Source organism: Coturnix japonica, chromosome 21 (genome assembly GCF_054131305.1).
Source record: "Coturnix japonica strain WE chromosome 21, WE-NBRP24, whole genome shotgun sequence".
In the NCBI taxonomy this organism is placed as follows: Eukaryota; Metazoa; Chordata; class Aves; order Galliformes; family Phasianidae; genus Coturnix; species Coturnix japonica.
The window spans coordinates 4,814,331-4,832,271 of record NC_140683.1 but is presented as its reverse complement, the minus strand read 5'-3'; the positions used below and the strand labels follow the sequence as shown (position 1 = coordinate 4,832,271).

Genomic DNA, 17,941 nt, shown 5'->3' with positions numbered 1-17,941 from the left:
GGCAAGTGTTGATATCTATCATTGAGGAGAGAAATTGCCCAGTGGTGGGTGGGGAAGTTGGGGGGAAGGGGCTGTATGTGGCCTCTGAGGCTCCCAGTATGAGTCCCTCCCAGTGCTATTGCCCATCTCCAAACACAGGTGTAATGGTGGAGGTGCCTTTTGCATGGAAGACATGGGTTGTCTTTCTTGGGCTGCACTAAGTGCTATCAGGGATGTGCAACAACGAGGTCAGTTGATGGACTGTGTTCAAAAGCAGAGCAACAGCACCTGTGGATATTTGCAGCCACCCCACAGCACACCTGCATGGTCAGCACACCTGTATGGTCAGCACACCTGTATGGTCAGCACACCTGTATGGTCAGCACACTGCTTCACCCTGCAGCACAGGATGGTCAGTGATGGCTGCAGGTCATTGCCAGCATTCTCCTTGCAGACACTTGGTGTGTGAGTGAGTTTTCCAATCTAAGCAGCATCGCAAACAAGAGGGGAATGGCCAGCAAAGAAGGGCTGGTGGAGATGGCCATCTCTAAGCCACAATCTTGCTTGAGAAGCCCTTCCAATAACCTCCAGTCCTGCAGGAAGGAAGTTGGGTAAATGCTGTGATCTGTGGGAAATGAGGTGAGCCTGCTCAGAAAAACACGTGAGCATGAAGGCAGCACTTGGAGATATAAAGAAAACAACACAGAAAGGGGGTTCATTTCCTCAGGCCTTTGATATCCCAATATCAAATCATAAGCATGAGCTGAGAGCTGGGGAATTAAAATGGCCAAGTGGCTTAAAGAAGCGAGCACAGTATATATGTGTGTGTGTGTATATCTATCTATCTATATGTATATGTATGTATATATCAGTCCATTTTCACAGCTGTAATCTCTCCATGTTTCAACACAAACTGAATTGAAAGCTATCGTGTGTCTGTTCCTTCCCAGAGTCATAATTAGTTAAATGCAGTTTTCTTGCAGAAAGGAAATCTGGGCCTTAATCAGGCTTTAGTTTGTTGTGCTGTGTTTTCCTGGTGATGTCAGCAATCTGACTGCAGTTGAGAGAAGCAGCTGAATGTATTACTGAACTTATCAGAAACTGTCATATTTCAAGTCAAGAAGGATCTGCTACCTCCTCCCGTCATTCAGGTGCTATTAATCTTTGATGCTGCACAGCTATTGGGATTAATGGGATGGGATGGGATGGGATGGGATGGGATGGGATGGGGGGGTTGTGTGGGTCTCTTTTACCTCCAGCAAATTTTATTAGAAGGCAAGAAAACCGAAAAGAAAGAGCCCCATTTTGGGGGTGGTGATGGTGGTGTGTTTTCCACGTAAAATCTGGTGAAATCTCACTTGGAATCAGGGTGGTTGGTCCTGGTTCCCAGATTAAGGAATTAAAGATCGCCTCAAGTCTTCTCAAGTATTTAAGAAATGAACCATCTGTATAAGAATCTAGGACAGATTACACTTAACCTTATTCTCAAGCGAGAGATTAAGATGAGAACAGCTACTGTAATTAAGATGCTGCAGATGCTGTTCACTAAATATGCAGCACAGGAGAGATCCCAGGCTCTTGTACTGCGAGAGAGGGAAAAATTACACAAGGCCTCTTCTAAAAGAGCCCTTGGAATAGAGATGGGAGGAGATTTCCTTTATTTTTGCTTTTCTGTTCATTTGGTTTTGTATTCAAAGGTTACAGCAAGAAAAGGATTGTCCTGAAATCCTTCTGGAAAGTAACTGGTGGAGTGTCAGTATGAAATATTGAAGGTTGTGTGGAGAATCTGCCTTGCATTTTGCTGGACAGAAGGGTTCCTTGCTGATGCTTGCAAGATGTCCAGGTTTCCAAAGAGCTGCAGCATCTCAGGTAGGGAATGGATGAATATTGCTGAGTCAGGGATTTGTCACAGATGCTCAGGAAAGTCATTTTCTATGTGACCTTTTTATCTGGCAGCTCAGGAAAGATTTTTGGCTACCGTGACTCTTGGGTATAAGGTAAAATACCAGAGCATCAATCTAACCGGCCTTGAGAAAACTGCAGCAGCACTCTGGCTCCCATTGGGAAGCCTGAGCCTGGAACAGAGCGGAGTATTTCCAAGCAGTCATCTGTTAATCTTGTCATCATACATCAGTCTCATGCCTCTCATACAGCAGGTTTCCAAATTGGGCTGGTGAGAGAGAACTGAACCCCCAGCAGCACCGACTCCCAAAAAGGCAGGAAGAAATAACACAAACCCAAGGTTTTAAACATTCATTAGCCACTGTTGGTGCAGAGGTTGAACTGTTAGCAATGATGGTTTCCTTTCACTTCTCCTTTGGGAGGATTTCTTAAAAATCAGAAAAGGTGCTTTTTATGAAGTTATTTGTCACAGAGTGGCTGAAATTCAGAGGCGTCCACTGCACACTCCTGAAATCAGTGTGGGAAATGACCACAGGCTGCTGGTCATTCCAGTGAAGATACCCACTTAACCCTTATCATTGAATCATACAATGGCCTGGGTTGCAAAGGCCCACAGTGCTCATCCAGTTCCAACCCCCTGCTATGTGCAGGGTCACCAACCAGCAGCCCAGGCTGCCCAGAGCCACATCCAGCCTGGCCTTGAATGCCTGCAGGGATGGGGCATCCACAGCCTCCTTGGGCAACCTGTGAACAGTGCGTCACCACCCTCTGGATGAAAAACTTCCTCCTAAGATCCAACCTAAACCTCCCATGTCTGTTCCACAACAGGAGAGCTTTTCCCCATTAACACACCTGGTCAGCTTGAGTACTGCCTAGGAGTGAATATTTTCCTAATCCTTGCCCTGACTGACAGCAGCTGTTGCTCTTTTAGGCTTACCCAGCATCCTGCAATAGACCTGACTCCACACCTGGTTCTCCCCTCTGCCTTTATGCCCAGCCTGGTGCTCTGCAGCCCTGCTGTGCTGCTGAGTGTTTGCCCATCCAGGCTGTGCCCTGCACTGTACCATCTTCATTATTCCCAAAGCCTCACCTGAAAGCATGGAGGGAACATCTTCAGAATATTATCTGAGCTTAATAGAAAGCAACATGTTTGAAACTGCTCCAGAAATGAGTTGTGCATTATTTAAAAAGGGAAGAGCATTATTACCTTCTTGCCTATCAGATCTCTTTTTTTCCCCAGGATGGCAGGGAGCTGCTTAAAATGAAAAATTGATCACAGTGAACAGCTAAAAACTGGTTTGCATAAGTCACAGTTATTATTCAGATATCACAATGCGAGGCAGTGAGAGCTCTGAATACTCACATGGAAGCATTTAAATATAAAGCTGAGCACTTCCAACCCCAAACAGTCCCTGCAGCCTGCCAACAAGCGAGAATCTTACTGGAATACACATAAATCATCGTGTTTCTGACAAATCCTGAAGAAGCAGGGGGAGGGGGGGAACAGAATCCCTTGCTAATTCTCCTAGGCTGCTGTTTATTGAAATTAGGCAGCAAGGATAAACTATAGCTGGATCAATAATTATCTGTCTAATATAATCAAGTGGCTCCGATGAGAGCCTGCCGTTAAGCACAACTTCCTGCCAAAGGCCCGGACAGTGTTTCATGCAGTGAACTATCTGGAGACTCAAATGACAGGAGGCCAAGTGAGACGTGTCCTGCTGGGTGCTGCACTCCTGGAGGGAGCTCTGGTCGGCCCCAGGCTGCTCCCTTGGTGCTGTGTGATACGTTGTGGGAGGCAGACCCAGCCAGGTGGGCTCATGGCTATGAATCACCTTGGCTCTGCTATGGGCATGCAGTTGGGCTGATGCATAGACAGGCAATCCCCTCACACAGCACAGAAGGATGTGATACTTATGTTGTTTTCTGTGCTGCAGTTCTTCTGTTCTCCTTCATTTATCAAGGAGTTCCTCATATTTCTCTGATTTTTAAGCTTCCCATTGAAGCTTCTCACTTCACATCTAAGAGTTACACTGACAGACAGCCTGGTTAAGCTGGGAATTAGCCATTTCCAAGCAACTTCCTTCTGTTTCCACAGTCCAGCTGCAGAACATTACAGGTCTGTAGGTGTTACTGACAGCTGTACATTGCAGCAATGTGTCCTACTGTGCTATGTCCTGTGAGCATGGCTGCAGAACGCATCAATTCTATGTAGAATAGATCCACGTGCATGAGTGTGCAAGTTCACTGCAGTGCTTGTGCACGGGCTGTGCCAATGCTGCTGACAGCAGCAGACATAGATCACATTGTGATACTGCTGAATGCTGCTTTGAATTGGAATTCACAGATTTGGACCCTCCCAGCACCCCAAACGTACATCTGTTCCTGGAGCCACTTCATGTGTGTTCTTCTGATCTGCACAGCTTTATCTTAAATATCTTCCTTTTAAGATAAAATCCATCTGCTATGTTACCCGCACACTTGTAAGCTTTACTTTGTTATTTAGCCTTAGTTGAACTGGTCTCTATCATTCAAGCCGTTATTAATTCTTGTTAGATAGCTGCTGATTAAAAGAGAAATGAAAATGCTATTTATTCTAGAAGGAGAAAAATAAGCCTCAGTGCCTCCAATAGAACAGCAGTTTGGCTATCCAGATACAAAGGAAGCAGCTTCAAAACCTTGGTAATTCTTGGATCTGATATGAGTAAGTGTGAAGTCAAACGTGCACATGGATGTTCACAGGGCTGAACCCCTCTCCAAACACCCTCCTCAGCGAATGCAGTGGTCAAGGCCATGAATAAAACATCTCCACTGGGCTCAGTGCTCTGCCCAGGCTCAGTTCATTTCTACTTACTGATGATTACTCACCGAATGTAAAGTCTGTAGAAATCTAACTAATTGGTTACCGTGTCCTGGAGGCTGCACCCTGTGGGGGATCGATTGCTGGGGCTCAGGGTTTGTGTGTTCCTGCAGCAGGATGCTGAGCTACTGCCTGTCCATTCCACACTTCTCTGGAGCCAAAGCTTGCTGATAAGAAACAGAAAGTGAGATCAAGAGGAGTTCCACTCTGAAAGCAAGCTGATGAATGTGTTCTAACAACCGACCCTATGTTCTGTTTAGCAGCTCCTAAGTCAGGGATGCAAGGCGCCTTTCTGTCCAGAGTAAAAGCTTTTGTCTTCAGCTGGCTCCAGGACCGCAGAGCTGATCCCCACTTGGTTTTTTCCTATGCCTCAGTCTCCCTGTCCCCACATGGGGTTGGTGCCACAACCATCTCACGGTGAGCTCAGCCCTGTGACCGTTCAGCAGATGCCAAGAGCTGTGACTTGGAGGGGGTTATCAAAAGCTGCCTTGCTGCTGTTCTGCCCCACCATTCTGTACCTGCAGGCAGGTTCTGACAGCCAGGAAGCGTTCAGAAAATGAGTGTGTGTGTAATATCTGCATACACCAGCTGATTGCAGGGCTCTGAGGGATCACAGCTGGACATCATTCTCCCTTTACATGTAGGCACTTGTGTTCTATGATGTGCCTGACCCTTCTTTCTTTGGTTGTCGTGCTTCCTCTTGCAGGGGATGCAGCATCTCCATGGACTAAGTGACAACGAGGGGTGAGGGCTTTATAACCATAAGGATCACCTGGTGTTTGTCGGCATGGCTTAATCCCTTGACTGTTTCTCCACTGATTCCCCCAGCTGAGGAACAAAGCCTGCAAGGAACCAACTTAAAAAAAAATAAAATAATAATAATGCCTGAAACTAAAGGAAATCAAAAGCAAATTATTTCCCAGATTATAGCCCTCCAGAGCTGCTGAGATATTGCCTATTTTTCACAGCAGACAAAAACATTTTCCTGGGGATCAATTTAGCTTCCAGAAGTCGGCTCCTTTCAACCCATAATCCATCATATTTCCCCATTTGCAATCTCTCTGTGTCTGAGTGTTTTAAGTTTCCTATGAATTATTTTATAAAGAGTATAAAGAGGCCTTTCTTTCTGCTGAAATGAGGGAGTTGCCTTGCTGCCCTATCAGGTCAGATACCATTAGACTGTTGTACAAGGGGGCCCTGCCATCCATACCTCCATATTGGCAACTACCTTAGTAGGCTCATCTGTCAAAGAGATCCAGTAATCAATCACTGTGGTGATCAATATGCAGCTTATGCATTCATCATTCCTTTGAGGAGACTATTAGGATGAAGTTGTCAGTGAAACAGGAACAAAGGGAGAAATATACTGAGATGGCTGAGGATTGTGGATGCGCGTTGGGGCAAGAAGAGGAGCTTAAAGAGAGGAAATACAGCCCTGCTGAAAAAAGGGAAGGAATTTTGCACCTTGAGTGAAGGAGAAGGTTGTGACAGATTTATCCGGGTGCCCACGAGCACAGAGCAGGGGGTGACTCATCTTTCAAGAGACGGAGCAGTGTAAAAATTTCCAGATCTCTTGATTGGTGTGTCAGCATGATTTGTGGCTGCTCTGCCAAGGTAAATGGGTACGGCGAGGAGCTGGGCACAAGCAAACCGAGCAGCAGCACAGTGTGGGAAGGCTTAAGGATGAACACACGGGAAGCACGCTGAGGCAGGGAGGGGACTATTTATTTATTACCTTGATCTCACACCTCTATTCCATTTAATCTGAACCCCGGAATTATTGCAAACACTGACGATCGCTTCTGCCTGGAAAAACACAGCAGGGTCCCTCCTGGTCTCACAGCACAGCACATGGAGGCACTGCTGATGAGCATAAGATCCCTGCCTGGGGCACTGCAGGCAAGAGGGGCAGGGAGAAGGGTGTTCATCAGCTGGTGATGGAAGGACAGACAGGTGCCATGGGTGCTGGTAGGCAGTTGCTTACTGCCATCACCCTGCTGATGCCCGGGCTCTTGTGCCTCAGGCACTGGGCCAGATGGGTTCCTGCCATGAGAAGAGTGGGGCTGGTACCCAGCTCTGTTAGTCCAGTGGAGTTATGGGGAAAGAGTTAATTCAGCCGGGCCCTTGGGAAGTTGCAGGCTCACTTCTGATTATTCCCTTGTCTGGATGGCAGAGCCATTATTTAGTCGCTGTAATAATTTACATTAATTGGATGTAATGCATAACAAATTTATGAGACTGAGGCTAGGCTCAGCTTTTGCATGAAACTCATCATTATGATGTGCTGACCGAGCACTGTGGGCGAAGCAACAGAAAAGTGCAAGTGCATTCTCCTTGTATCTGCCACCACCCTGGTGCCCACAGAAGCCCCTGCTGGTCCCTGTGGCTCTGCTGCCCTTTTAGGAGTCCAGCTTCAGTCTCATCAGCAGAACCAGTGGCCCAACCAATGTCCCAATGGAGATCTTCCATCTTCCTTGCTCTGCACATCACTTTCCCCTCCTGTGGGAAGTACAGCTCGCACCATTGGGAAAAAGGATATGGCTGCGTGCCATGGGTTGCCTCCTTTTTGGCTGCATGTTGAACTGAAAGAGAAAAAAGCCTAAAGATTTCTCCAGCAGAGCAGGAGGGCTGAGCCAGGTCCCTTCAACCAGTGGGGCCAGGAGGTTCTGACCAGGTCAGCGAGGCTTTGGAAACAAAGAGGGAACAGCCAGCAGCGTGATCCGTGGTGCTAATTACTTTGACCCCCTTAAAGCAACACTGATGACCTCTGACCGCCGACTCCTTCCGCTGTGATCCAATAAAAGTCGAAGGAATGAATTTTGCTTAGCATGTGGCCCCAGGGTATTTATCTCTTAACTAATTTGTAAAAAACCTCGGAAAACATCGAATCCTTCCATTAACCTTCATGTCCTCACTTTACAAGGTGTGGTTTCCCTCTCTGCTGCAATGACCATTCATAAACACAGGATTAACCCCCCCACCACAACCACTATTGCCCTAAGGCAAAGCCAAGCTGGTTCCATTCTGGGTGCTCCCTTCCCCAGTCCTGACTGAAGAACATCAGGAAACAAGGAATAGATCTGGCATTCCACGACAGTCCAAGCAGTGACCACGAGTCTCAAGTCCTCTCTTGTCAGCCACTTCCAGGCTGCCTTATATCTTAGTCCTTCGTGCCAATAATTTATTATGGAATTAAGTGTATTGCATAGGAATCGTGCCAGTAATGCTTTGCCAGTATATGTACAACACTTTGTTAATTAAAAGTATTAGGCAATATAGACTCCATTGTTGGAAATTAATCAGTTTAATCATGAAGAGGATTGAATATCATAGTTAAAAATAATAGCTTTAGTCAAACACCAAGGTGAGTGCCCGGCAGGAGATACATTTTCTCTCTAAGAAGTAAATCATTGCTGGTGTTCTCCCTGCCCAGCGCAGTGTGTGGCACTCAGAAAGTGGAGCCCAGGAGATGCAGGGAAAGGGAAAAGGGACCAAATTTAGGGTTTGCCATCTCCAGCCCATTTCATCCCTGCCTGGAGTGGATTTGATAGCAGGAGCCCTGAGTGCAGGTTGGATGCTCATGGGTTTCTGAGCATTGTCTGCTGCAGTAAATCTGGGCCTGAAGGGAACAGGGCGTTGAAAACATCCCTCACCCGTGCTGTCACGGTGGGCTGCCGTCCCCCAGCCCCATTTCCCTCCTTTGTCTGTCCTTCTCCTCTTCCAGTAATCATGGCCTGAGACCTTTACATTGGGAATTGTGGGGTTTTTTTTCACTCTAAGACGAAAAGAACAATTTTCTCTCTTCATCTAAAAAAGAAATAAATAATAATAATGATTTATTCTTCTTTTACTTCCCTCTCATAAATCAACCCTGGCCAAGGCTGCAGGAGGGCAGGCTTTGGGAAGAATAGAACGCTGAAGCTTGGGAGTGTAAATAAAAACTGCATCCCAAACAGTTTCCAGGTATCCTCTGGAGCCAAAATTTCATCTCAGAGACAAATAAGGGGATGGCATTGGTTCAAGGCAGCAATAAGCTCCCGAGCTGAGGCATTGCACTGCCTACATGAGGAGTCAGCATCAGACCCAGTGGTGCTGTGCTGTTTATGGAAGCCCACCTTGGGGCTATAAAGTCTATTTCCCTTGTTTGTTTGGGGGATTATTCCTTTCTCTTGAGTAGGAATGGAGCACAGGGGGACTGGAGGAGGTTTAATCCCCAGGACAAGAGGAAACCTTCAAAAAGGTTAATTGCTGGGCTTTGCATTTTGTCGAGTGCTGCTGCTCACGTTACAGCAGCAATGCCATCTGCTCGGCTCAGGGCTGCCCTGCATAATTCACCAGCTTGGCGTGTTGGTGTTCTGGGAGCCATTCATGAGGAAGTCACCTTTAGGCAGAGCTCAGGTGACGGTTACCCAACACCCCGGGGTTGACTTCTGCTCCCTTGTCCTTTTGCCCTCGCGGTTCCTATCCCCAGGAGGGAGGGCAGGATGCTGCTGGGTGGTCTGTCCCCCTGCAATGTCCCGATCCCCTCCTCACTGCAGCCCCCACTCAGGGTTGGGTGCTGCTCCCTGCCCAGCATTCTCCTTGCCCCATGCATGGAGGTGAAGCTGCAGCCCCTGATCCCACATCCACAGGTATTGCCTTTTTCTTCCCATCTTAGAAACTCAACCTTATTCAGAATTCTCTTTTGCTTCTTTAGTGCCCTCAGAGCCACACAGGACTTCATCTCCTACCATCCTACACAAGAAGAATTTCAGGGCCCTGCTTTGCCAACCTCACACAGGTAACTAATATGTGGGGGATCTTCCCCTACCACTCCACACCCAGACCTTATGTGGGGTGAGGCGTTTCCACAAGGATTCTTAACCTGATATTGAGGCTGTCTCCTGTGCCAGCACAGCCATCTCCTCGTCTCCTGCATGTAACCCGAGTTCTCACCCCTGCTTTAATAGCAACCTCTGCATGAATATTTAACCAAGGACCTTAGCAGAGAGCTCCAGCTAACATGTGGCAAACAGATTTCCAGGACAATAAACCCTGCTAAAGTGATGATGCATAAAGAAACCTGGGAGGAAAGGGAAGGGTCATGCCTAGAGAGGTCAGGCAGTTTGCACACAGCTGCCCCATGCAGCCCGGAGACAAGAAAGGGATCTGGGTCTGTGCAAGAAGTGCAGTAGGAATGGGAGCAGAGGAGAGCATGAGCAGCCCAAATCTGATTGGTTCTGAAGCTGTGCCTGGGGTGGTTTAACCAACATCTTTGCAAGGAGATCAGTCCATCAGTGCTCGGTGGCAGCCTGGTAGTTTTCGTGCTTACTGCCCAGTTTCTTGTATAGAGAGAAATAGGGAGCAAATGTTTTTTGATTCATTTTCTTTGATACAGTCCTGGTTATTCTCAGTACATTTTACACAGGTAAATCTGTGGTTCTGGGGTTGATTAACTGTGAAACTGAGGATTCGTTTCAGATTTAATTAGAGATTAATTTGGCTATTTCCATTCAGCCACCAAAGAGAAAACCAACAGCGCTGTCAATAGAAGAAGTATTCCTGCTTTATTGAGTGGTCTGAGTGTTAAAAATAATCTCTGCTGCTTTCTTCAGCCAAAAAGAGGCTCTGACCCCCACCCCCCCAAGGACTCATTAATGATAAAGGGCCCAGATTATCAAATTAAATGAAATTACTTTGACCCAAGTGAGGACAGCAGGTTAATTTTTGCATTAACCATGGCCATGCTCATGCCTGAACTGCTCTCTGCTCTCACGCCCAGGGGGACACCAAGAGGTGAAGGTCTCCACCAGTCTGTGCTGTTGAAATATTGGTTATCTCCCTGAGTTTCCCCTGCAAGAAGGTTGAGCAGATTTACAGAGCAGGGCCGATGTGAACCAAAGCACCATTTGCACAGAACAATTTCCTATTCAATCCCTGCACATCCATACCCTGGGACCAGCCATGCTCCCCCTCTTCTTGCACAAAACTAAAGAGAGAGGGCCAGGAAATCCTTCAGGAAAATACATGAGGCTTTGCAGCAACCCAGCAGTGAAGGCATTGCTGCAGAGGAGAGGCAGCAGTGGGCTGTGCCTGCAGGGCTCAGAGTGGCACAGCCATCCCATGGGCTGGGGGGGGACAGGTTGCTCCCCAGTGCTACTCGCTGCTGCTCAGCTCTGCAATGCATTGACGTTCACCAGGTGAACATGCTATTACTTTGCATATTAATAATATCTTATTACATTTGTTCTTAAGAGTGGTATCAAGTTGAGGCAAGGAGGATTAATGGCACCTCAGTAATATTTACATATTTACATTATTAAAAAGCAATACATCTTTTAGACAGCCCCACGCATGGTGTAGAATTGCAGATGCTGCTCCTCTGCCCGATGTGGGTCCTGTTCTGTCTCTATATCCCAGCCTCATGCTCAGTCCAAGCCATGGTCCCAGGCAGAACTTGGCTCCCTGACACCTCAGAGCCAACAGTGCACCGAGCAGCCACAGGGGGACACAGTGGGGACAAAAGGCTCTGCCTTGGGTCCCTGCCCAGAGACCGGAGCATGGAGCAAAGGAATCTCCCATATCGCAACCCTAGGGAAAAGCTTCAGAACTCAGCTAAAGGCTCCCAGTCACCTCCAGCTTCCTAAACTTAATTAAAGCTGCCAGCATCTAATTAAACCACTTAATTAAGGGCCACATTGTCAGTAGGTAAAGATGGAACAGACTTAATTATTTAACACAATGACAAGAAAGAAAAAACCCACCTGAAATCCATGACATGTCCCAGGTGGGCTGAGCAGCCCTGGGGCTGTAGGCACAGGGTAACCTGGGTATCCCATGGGCACAGTGCCACCCACCATGGCCATACGTGTCCCTGGTCTGTCAGGTGTCACCATGATTCACCATTACCATATATCCCCTTACACTGCCATGTGCCACCCCACAGTGCCACAAGACTGTGGACAGGCTATAGGGACCTATCTCAAATTTCTACAGAACAGGAAATATTCAACGTGAAGGCTGCACCCTGACCCCAAACCAATGCATGTGGGGCAGACTGTACCCCAACCCTTATGTGAAGCAGCCTCTGCCCCTGAGCAGTGCCTGCATCTCCCCCAGCAGCTGCTTTGTGTCATTTCAATCTTCTTCCTCCTGTCCCTGCTCAATGCCCCCATTCGGGTGATGTCACCCAGGTGACTCTGGGGCTGGCACTCTGCTGGGGAGATTGATGGCAGCATCTCATCGATAAATCCATACAGACCTGAACCCTGTGATAAACGTGCAGGAGGTAAAGGCAACGGTTAATATCTTCAAAATAGGCCCCAGAGCCTTCGAGTGCAGCCAGGGAGGGAAGCACCAGTGACCCTTGTTAATCTTTTTATTGGCTCAGGAGCTATTGGCACCTTTCGCTGGCCAGAAATTTGCAAGCCTTCAGGGAGCAATGATTTCACAGTCGGGGGCTCTGAGAGAGAGAAAAGAAATCCCTTTGGCTCCTAAAATGGGACCATTCTTCCAGATGAAAATTGACATTTTTGTTTGAACTTCACGACCCCCAGTAATCACACTAATGGCTGTGAGCTGGCCACGGCCAGGACGGATGGGCCAGTATGGATTGCTGGAAATGGGCCGGGAAGTGGGAATGGTGGGGGCTGCTGGCAGCCTGCTCAGCACTCTGGGGTGCTTCTGACCTGCTCTGTGGGGTCACTTCTGAATTAGGTTTGATCTCGGTTACTGGCAAAGCCTTTGGGATGGCAGCTGCTGGGTGCTCTCGTCCATCTATCCATCCACCCATCCATCCATCCATCCATCCATCCATCCATCCATCCATCCATCCATCCATCCATCCATCCATGTCAGTCTCTTTCCCTTCCTTTCCACGTGTGCAGCCCAGGTGTGCAGCAATGCCACACCGAGGGGAGGCAGAGGGAGGGCAGTTGCCTTGCTCAGCTGATGTTCGTTACATGGGAGGGAGTGTGTGAGATCAGCAGCTGGGCAAAAGTGGTGCAGAGCTTACAAAAATAGCTCTGGGGGACTGCACTGTGCTCCTTGGTTTAGTAGGATGCTAAAAGGGGATTTATGGTATCTTTCTGAGCAAGGTGGTGTGGACTGGTGCAAAGAAAGTGATGTTGTCCCCATTAAAAAAGAAGAGAAACATCAGGTATGAGTGCTGGAATGAAAGTCACAGAGGATGGCAATGCTGTTGTTTTCATCTGCATTGTGCAGCCAGGGTCAGGAATGTAAGAATGTAAGTAAGAATGCAAAAGGGTCTTTTTACTTTTTAAATACCTCATTTAGTAGGTTAATATTCCATGTTATTTCAGGCTGCTTTCTTTGTGCATCTGCCACCCAAGCTCATACAGATGTTTTGGGATCCTTTAATCCTGACAAAGGACTTAGTGTTAAGGAAAAATGGGTTACATAAAGATCCTTATCTCCTTAAGAAACAAAGCATGTTTGGGGCATATTGTGTACAAAACAAGACTAAAATAGAGGCAGAACATCCTGTGGCCACTTACCAGATGTGCAAGTTGGGTGACCTAACTCTCATCTGCTCCTTCTCCCTGCAGGAGCCCTTTGGGTGATGGCATCCCCTGCTATGGGCTTGGCTCAGGCTGCTGTTTGCTCCCACCCCATCTGCTTCCCAGCACTCAGTATTCCATCCTATGGAACTGACAGAGTTCTCACACTCGTGTGCCTCTCGTGATTGATCCAGCCCACGTAAATTACCAAAAGGAGTTGCAATCCTCTGGGGTCTGAGGCAGAATATCAAAGGAGCACAAGCTCGTGCTGCTTTAATTAAAACTTAGTTTAATTAAAAACCTTCAGAGCTTTATTAGACTCAGTAATTGATTTAATTTTCTTGTGGAATTCTATTACAACACGCTTCCAGCATGCTGGCTTCGGGATCCTGGCTGTAGGACCATCCTCCATCCCAGACAGCCCCAGCATCGCCCTGGGCTGTAGTGCAGGGAGGTGCTGGGGCTTTTCCGCCCAGGACACAGTGAATGAAGCTGCAAAATATAAAGGGGGTAACTGAGGGGGGGGGGGGGGAAATGACACCCGGTGCTTGTCTGTTGTGTATTTATTTCATAACATCCAGAATTAATAAGATACAGGAGTTAAAGGAACCATGGCAACTGAATGCAGAAAGGGCTGTCCTTGTAAATAAATGAATTCATAAATAACTCACAAGTGCTGATATAAAAAGTCATGGGAATCTAATGCAATGTTAATGCAATTCGAGCCTTCTCTTTTTTTTTTTGCAAGCTGTATTATAACACAAGGTGCACCGTGCTCTGCTCTGTGCTACAAGTGTCATTCTTAAGATAATAGAAGCTGCTAATTGTACCGGGAGCTGGGCTGTGATTGATGAGGGCTTTGGGTTTTTGTCTCCTTCACGTTCTTGTTGGCAACACGTTGCATTATGAAGTTGAGGGCTGCTCTGCCTGCGATGAACATGGGGAGAACAGAACGGAGGTGAATCGTGGGTCCCTTCCCAGCCCCATAGAGCTGGCAGCAGCCTTGTGCAAAATGCTGCCTCCTGGGTGCAGCTCCTGATGGGGTCACTTGGTTTGCTGGTGCCAACACTCAGACTTCAAAAAAGCCAGGCAGAAAAATGGGCCAATGTGTCCATTGAGAGGGTGATAGTGCTGCATTTTTGGAAGCAATGCTTGCAGCTCTTATTTCTGTGCTCTCTGCACTGATAAAATGAATTTCCCTTTGGAGGTAGGGGCAACTTGAGATCCTCATTTCCCCAGTCTGAGGGTAAATAGAGAGGCAGAGCTCTGATCTACAGGGAAATCTGCTTTAGATTACTACAGTGGTTTTCGTGTTTGAAAAGACGCTGCTTTTACATGCGGGTTTGTTTGAAGATGATCTGATAAATCCTTTATTACTCTTCTCTCAGCCTGTCTTTATTCGTAGGGCTGATGCTGTGTAATGACTCTGAAAAGCCCTTTCCTCCTCCACAGTGCACTCACACAATGACCCGGGTTGGAAGGGACCCCAAGGATCATGAAGCTCCAACGCACAGCCCGAACAGACGCGATGTCCACAAAGCACAAAGCTCCAGGAGCTTCTCCCCACCCACCATCAAGGCGCTGCTCCGCACTGAGCGCACATTCTCTGTGGGACGGACGGTACCGAACCCTCAGCGGACACAAAGTTGTCCCGACCCCGGGGTCTGGGGTTGGAGAAGCGCTCGGAGCCGCCGTAACGCTGGGACAGCAGCTCCGCCTGGCGGGGCGCGACCGTACGCGCAATGCCAACCCCGGGGACGGCGGGGATGCGGAGCCAGAGGCTGAACCTGCTGGTCTGAGAGATGCCGTGAGGGAAAGAGCAAAGAAGGAAAGGAAAAATTGCATCGATGCCTTCCATGCACCCCAAAGAAAAGGAGGGTTTCTGATATAGCAAACCCCTTGGTGCTGAGGGCGGTGCCGTGGTGGCTTTGTGTGCTGACTGATGCAGGGAGAGCTGCAGGACCCTGGAGCTGGTACAGCACCACTGCAGGAGCAGGAATTGGTTCTGCTTTCTGCTATGTGGAATTTGGTTTGATTAGTCTAATCTACTGCATTATTATTTACCACATGCAAATCTCTTCAAACTGATTAAAGCTGACATTTAAGCTAAGAGATGAGATCTGGAAAGGAGTAATAAGGAAAAATTATTACCCCAGCTTTTGCAGTGTAGATTTGTTGGGTAGATCGATTACATCTAAAATTTAAGGTTGAGACTTGACCCTAAATCTCCTTTAAGGAAAAGGGAAGAATTAAATCCTCAGTTTGTTATATTTCAGCTTTACAGCAGAACCCACAGGGGTTCGTACAGGTGCTGCTGGTTTGGAATGGTGGGTTTGGATATCAGAGGTAACCAGCAATGAATGCTAGCTTGCAAAACCTCACATCAACATGTTTATTGTCTTTAAGACCTGGAATTATGGCTATAAGACCTTCCTAAGGCTATGGAGTTATACAGAGCAAGCAGTTGTTTCTGGGCTGCTGAAGTAGAACTGTGAGCTGTATACTGGATATATCTTCAGCACACACAGGTTTGTGCCTGTATATTTCTGCTGCTGACCAAATGGTGTAAGAGCTCTACGTTTATACAGCACAAGCCCTGATTCAAATAAAAGGTGAGAAAAAGGGGAAGCTGCCCTCTATGAAGTATATTTTACAGAGAGGGTGTGGGGAAGAGGGAAAGAGCACTGCAATGAGTTTGTTCCCACAGTCACTATATGGTCATTGTTATGCTTTGTAAAACAGATGTAGAAAGGTTATGGACCACATAAAGGTCTGATTTTTGGAGATCCAGGGTTGGATACCTCACAGCCTCCTTCACACGAACCTGTAAAAGAAAACCTCTCCATACAACCTTGCTTATGCTTGCAAAAAATCAGATGTTTAGCCCTCCACAAGCAATAGTATTGAAAGCTTTTCCTAGACAGGGGTCAGATCCATTTTATTGTAAGAGCAGCTCCAATCAAAGTGCAAAAGGACAGAGCTAAAGGACATCGCAGCATGACGAAGCTCTTACTCCAGCTCCAGGAGTGCAGTGGTGCATTGGAGCTGGAGAGCAGGATGGGAGGCTGCAGCCCCTGCCTTGTGTTCAGAGCTGAAGGTCTCAGTCACACACTGAGCTAATGCCTGTGGATGGAATTGCTTCGCTTCTAAACTCCTCCCACGTTGGAAGGAGAACGACTCCATGAGTGAACACTAATTTGTTCAGAAAAGAGCCATCCATGAGATGTGTTTTAACTATTTACTGTAAAATAAATACCCCAAAAAAAGATGGGAATAAGACATTTCCACTACAAAACAGTTGTGACAACTCAGCTGCTGCTCCATCCTGCCCCCAGCCTGGCAAGCACGTCTTGCATTCTCATCTCAGCACACACTGCATTGGAGGCTCTTCATGTGCAGCACCACGGTAATTTATCATTAGCAGCTCTCCAAATTATTCTAGTGTTGATTAAATTAGTAAATGCAATCACAATCTGAAGCGAGTTAATTGAGAGAATTTATTTGGTCCTGACAGTTTTATGCATGTTTGATTAAGTATTATAAGGTTTGTTTTTGATTTTGCATAATTTAACTTTAAATCCTGAGCTGGGGGGGGAGCATCAACTATTAATGACCAAAATAAACCCCCTTTAGGATGCGTATATTTATGATTTATTTCTAAAGGCAATATCTTCCAGCTTTGTTTTTTGTTCCGTTGCCAAAGTGACAAATATGTTTAAAGCAACGTTTTGAGCAGTCGGGTTCACGCTATAAATCTCATGAAATGTCTACAATTCATTAAAAGTTTTGAAAGAGGTACAAGTTAGCATTTATATTGCAACAAGTGACATATAAATGTGTATGTTTGTCTCTGAAGGGTGCTGTAATATATAGCGGCAGCAGCTAGCTACTCTGACTGGTACTAATGGCCCGCACTCGGTGTTGATGATAAGTTTCATCACAAATCTCCAATGCTGTCAACACAAAACTGTTCAATCAACAGGGATATGAGTTGTGTCTTTAGTAAAATTAGCACGGGGAAGAAATACAGCCCAGAGCCGTGCTGGGGGCGGGTCCCCTTTGGGCTGAAGCACAGACGTCTCTTCAGGCCCTTACCTCTCTGAATGTCAAAGCTTCAATTCACGGCTGCCTCAAGGACTGTGTATTTGTTATGAAGACATGTATTCATTTCAGCAGGTCAATGTATTTCAGGCTGAAGACGGAGTCCTGCTGCCTCAGGACCTAAGAAATGAAAAGGGGTTGTCTTGGCACCCGTGTTGTGGCATCATCCCCCATGCTGGGGTTGTGCTGTGCATGTGGCTGGGTGCTGCTGGAGGGAGGCTTTGTCTGCCTGGAGGTATTGCTGCAGAACGCAGGAGCCCCCCTTTGCAGTACTTGCAATCAGCATCATCCCCATCTTTCTCCAAGCCAGCAAGACCAAAGTACCTTCATAACGCTGTTGTTTGGGCTGTAACTCCCATCTCTGTCTCCCCATTCCAGGCAGTTGGTGGAGGTAAAGAAACGCAACGTGGCTCTCACACAGTCACCAAACAGATGTTCCCATTTCACGCTATTGGGAAAACTCATCAGCTTCGCACCTCCCCTTTTCCCTCCCACCAGAAGAGCAGAAAAGGGCAATTTGTTGGGAGCGCAGCACCGCTGTAATTCTGCCTTGATGTTCATCCTGCGCCTCGGGGCCCTCATTGTGTTTGCAGAAAGCGAA

General features: G+C 47.2%; 2 long non-coding RNA genes across 3 annotated transcripts; one reads left to right on the top strand and one right to left on the bottom strand.

The window, feature by feature from the left end:
* The first annotated feature begins 951 nt into the window (after positions 1-951).
* LOC107321721 (uncharacterized) lies at positions 952-13,551 on the top strand. Of its 2 annotated transcripts, none has more exons than XR_014936224.1 (3): positions 952-1,130; positions 1,677-1,848; positions 5,448-5,632. It is a non-coding gene; the product is annotated as an uncharacterized LOC107321721 (long non-coding RNA). The 2 variants fall into 2 exon arrangements; XR_001558652.3 differs by lacking the exons at positions 952-1,130; positions 5,448-5,632 and adding exons at positions 9,438-9,521; positions 13,288-13,551 and having other exon boundaries at positions 1,691-1,848.
* Positions 13,509-17,931, bottom strand: LOC146757444 (uncharacterized). Its single transcript, XR_014936226.1, has 3 exons — positions 17,665-17,931; positions 17,335-17,460; positions 13,509-13,731 (listed from the first exon to the last, which is right to left on the bottom strand). It is a non-coding gene; the product is annotated as an uncharacterized LOC146757444 (long non-coding RNA).
* Positions 17,932-17,941: the final 10 nt, after the last annotated feature.